The sequence below is a fragment of the Humulus lupulus genome, chromosome 6 (genome assembly GCF_963169125.1).
Source record: "Humulus lupulus chromosome 6, drHumLupu1.1, whole genome shotgun sequence".
NCBI lineage: Eukaryota > Viridiplantae > Streptophyta > Magnoliopsida > Rosales > Cannabaceae > Humulus > Humulus lupulus.
In genome coordinates, this window is record NC_084798.1 from 67,023,466 (window position 1) to 67,028,038 (window position 4,573).

Below are 4,573 nucleotides of genomic sequence, written 5' to 3' on the forward strand. Positions count from 1 at the left end.
TGCTTATCATTGTGCTTCGTAGGTCCCAAGGCAAGCACCCAGTTCCCCTCTTGACCATTGATCAGGCCTTTGGTGTGATGGTTGAGATGAGCCTGCCGTTCCTATAAGTAAGTCTTCACAGCTACCCTATTACTTACACCTTACTTCTTCAGCTTAGTGGTACATGTTGAGTCTAGTTTTTATTATGTTTTGGTGATGTTTTTAGTAGTCTTTTATTTTGTTTTTCCTTCATTTAGCGCGGGTTTATGCTTTGTTTCTTTGTTTTTGTGAATGTCAGGAAGAATTGAGCATGTGGAAGAAAATGCCAAAGAAAGGGAAGAAATAACCGAGTTTTCCATCATATTTCGATCAAGAATGGTTTTTAACACAATTTGGAAGTGTTGGTGAAAATTTGGGATAAAAACTTGAAGAATTGGGAATTCCCTTAAGAGCCACGACATGAGCAAAGGGGAGCCGCGGCTAGGTGGGAAACAGAAGCATTGTTTTTCAGGAAGTCTTCGGGCCGCGGCATGGCTAGATAGAGCCGTGGCATGGATGGGCACTCTTCCCAGAAAACGACGATGCGGGCCGCGGCATGGCTTCAGAGGGCCGCGGAATTGAGAGGATCTTCTGCCCAGAAATTGTGATACGGGCCGCGACATAGTGTATGTAGGGCCGCGGCCCGCCTCTTTAAAGTTTGAGATCCTAGGTTTTAATGACGAAAATGAGAAGGAAAACGTACGGACGGACGAGGGAGAAGTTCTGGTTTTGGAGGCTGAAGCTTAGAGTATTTTTACATGTTTTTCTTTTCTTCTTGATGTTATCTTTAATTTCTGTTGTGATTAGCACTATGACTATGAACTAATTTTCTGTTTAGGATGTTCAATTGAATCTCTTGAATCTCTGTTATGACCTAATGCAATTTTAATTTCCTCTTCTTCAATCTTCTTCAATTCCATATAATCTGTTCTTATAGAGTGATTATTGATTGGCCATCTTTAGTCATATTCATATGTTTTTAAGTCAAAATCTGAGAAGTGAGATTTAATTCTGCTATGGTTATATTGGACATAATTTTAATTTAGAACGAAAGTATCTGAATTAATTTTGTAACTATTATTAAGTTGTGGAAATTAATGCTACCTTTGTGGTTCAATTTACCATAGAAATATAGGAAATTGTCACCTAGGTTGAGTTGATAATTCATAGTATGATTATAGGCTGCTGTATCAACTTGTTAATTGAAGTAGGTAAAAATAATAAGAATTCACATTTTGCATTAGGGAATAATAGAGAGGATAGTTGATGAGATTGAATATCCTAATTGTTTCTCGGTGATTAAATTAAAAGTTTTACTATTAGTTATTATTCTATTTAAGTGTCGATTATTATTTCTGCACTTTACTGGTTCTTTTGCTGTATTTTACAAAAATCAAGAATTTCAATTCATCAAATAGAACAAGAAATTAATTGACTGGTAATTGATAACTCAGTCCTTGAGGACGATACTTGGTTTTACCATTTTATTACGAGTTTGCGACTGTGTGCACTTGCATAGAAAAATTATCGCAACAAGTTTTTGGTGCCGTTGCCGGGGACTGAAAATAATTATCAATATCAGTCTAATTAATTTTTATTCTAATTTGATTTTAATTTATTTGCTTCTAATCTGTTTAGTTGCTAAATTTTTCTATCTCAGGTGAATTTTGGTATATGCGTGGCAGAAAAGGAAAGGACACACTTGTTCCTTTGAATCCTGAGATTGAGAAGTCTTGCAATCAAATCAGAAAGAACAAGAGAGGCCCAGAAATCTGTAAAGATGGCACAGAATGAAGGGGATGGCAGGAATGTTCAAACTCCTGGAGTTGTACAAGGGGTTCAGGCTCAGACCAATGCTGAGAGGAGCCTGAGAGATTATGTCCTACCTACTCTGACGGGAGTACAAAATAGTATACGCCCACCAACTGTAGAGGCCAACAACTTTGAAATAAAGCCCGCTATTCTAAAAATGGTGCAGTCTTCTGTGCAATTCAATGGGTTACCCTCTGAAGATCCTCACACCCATTTGTCCAATTTTCTGGAGTTATGTGGGACCTTCAGATATAATGGAGTGAGTGATGATGCAATCAAGCTCAGGCTTTTCCCATTTTCTCTAAGGGATAGAGCAAAAATTTGGCTGAACTCTCTGCAGCCAAACTCTATCGTCACCTGGCAAGATCTAGCTGAGAAATTTTTGTCCAAATTCTTCCCTCCGTCCAAAGCTGCTAAATTGAGGGGAGAGATAAATAACTTTTGCCAGAATGACGGAGAGTCATTGTATGAGGCGTGGGAAAGGTTTAAGGAACTCCTGAGAAGATGTCCTCATCATGGCATTGAACAATGGATGCTAGTACAGAACTTCTACAATGGTTTATGTCCGATAACCAGAACCATTATTGATGCTGCAGCAGGTGGCACTTTTATGAGCAAGAGCGCAACTGGTGCTTATGAGCTGCTGGAGGACATGGCTACAAACAATCATCAATGGTCTGAGGAAAGATCATCAGGAGTTAGAAAGGTAGCTGGGGTGCATGAGCTGGATGCAATCACTGCTCTAACAACGCAAGTAGCCTCTCTGACAAAGCAGTTACAACAGAGCAGTGTATCTGCTAATGCAGTTCAAATGGTAGTGAGGTGTGAAATGTGTGGTGGTGTTCATTCTGTTGATCAGTGCCCTATCTGTATGAATAATAACATTCCGATGGATCAAGCTCAGGTTCAAGCGGTGGAAAACTTTCAAAGGCCAGTAAATAATCCATTCGCCAATACTTACAATCCAGGGTGGCGAAATCATCCTAATTTTTCTTGGAGGAATAATCAGGGCCAGCAACCTCAGTTTCAGGGCCAATTTCATAATAATATGCCTCAGTCACCTATGCATCAAGCCTCTTCCTCACAACAGCCTAGGCCTCAACAGTCAATGAATCAAGCTCCACCTGAAAGGCCTAATGAATTACAAGCTGCATTGTTGACCCTCACCAACACTCAAACACAGTTTATGACAGAAACTCGCTCTTCCATCAGGAATCTTGAGATGCAAGTTGGTCAATTGGCAAATTTGAATGTAAGCACGCCTTATGTGATCTGGGGGCAAGTATCAATCTGATGCCCTTATCTGTGTTTAAAAGACTTGGTTTGGGGGAGGCAAAACCAACAACTGTCACTTTACAGCTCGCAGATCGATCGTTAACACATCCACGAGGTATTATTGAGGATGTTCTTGTGAAGGTGGATAAGTTCATATTTCCCGCTGACTTTATTGTTCTGGACATGGAGGAGGACACAGATGTCCCCATTATTCTTGGGAGGCCATTTCTAGCCACAGGCCAAGCTCTTATTAATGTTCACAAAGGAGAGCTTAAGCTTAGAGTTCAAGGAGATGAGGTGGTCTTTAATGTCTTCAAGTCTATGAAGTATCCGGTGGCTAGTGACAGTTGCTTTAGTGTGGATATGATAGAAAAGGCAGTCTCCAAGAGAAGGATGAGAAGTGATGCTTTAGAGGCAGTATTATTGGGTGATGAGGGCGATGATGATGAAGATGCTGAGATCAGAGAATGTGTAAACTGGATCAACTCTTTCCTACCATATTGGAAAAAGTTCCAGGAATTAGCGGATGTGACTGATAAACCGCTAACCTCCATTCAGCAGCCACCACCGTTGGAATTAAAGGTCCTCCCAGATCACTTGCAATATGCTATTTGGGAGAGAATGAAACTTTATCGGTCATTGTGTCAGCTGACCTATCAAAGGTAGAATTGGAGAAACTGTTGTGGGTTCTAAGGGAGCATAAATTGGCCATTGGGTGGACATTGGCAGATATTAGAGGAATAAGCCCAGCGACAGTGATGCATAAAATTTTATTGGAGGAGAATAGCAAGCCATCCATAAAGGCCCAGAGAAGACTCAATCCAGCCATGAAGGATGTAGTACTTGAGCAAATTCTTAAATGGTTGGATGTTGGGGTGATCTACCCAATTTCTGATAGTGCATGGGTGAGCCCTGTGCAAGTGGTGCCTAAAAAGGGTGGAATGACTGTAGTGAAAAATGAGAACAATGAACTCATTCCAACACGGACGGACGAGGGAGAAGTTCTGGTTTTGGAGGCTGAAGCTTAGAGTATTTTTTACATGTTTTTCTTTTCTTCTTGATGTTATCTTTAATTTCTGTTGTGATTAGCACTATGACTATGAACTAATTTTCTGTTTAGGATGTTCAATTGAATCTCTTGAATCTCTGTTATGACCTAATGCAATTTTAATTTCCTCTTCTTCAATCTTCTTCAATTCCATATAATCTGTTCTTATAGAGTGATTATTGATTGGCCATCTTTAGTCATATTCATATGTTTTTAAGTCAAAATCTGAGAAGTGAGATTTAATTCTGCTATGGTTATATTGGACATAATTTTAATTTAGAACGAAAGTATCTGAATTAATTTTGTAACTATTATTAAGTTGTGGAAATTAATGCTACCTTTGTGGTTCAATTTACCATAGAAATATAGGAAATTGTCACCTAGGTTGAGTTGATAATTCATAGTATGATTATAGGCTGC

The 4,573-nt window shown here is 39.3% G+C and overlaps 1 non-coding gene across 1 annotated transcript; it reads right to left on the reverse strand.

The window, feature by feature from the left end:
• Window positions 1-2,245: 2,245 nt before the first annotated feature.
• On the reverse strand, window positions 2,246-2,352 carry LOC133787493 (small nucleolar RNA R71). The gene has a single exon (XR_009872512.1). It is a non-coding gene; the product is annotated as a small nucleolar RNA R71 (small nucleolar RNA).
• Window positions 2,353-4,573: the final 2,221 nt, after the last annotated feature.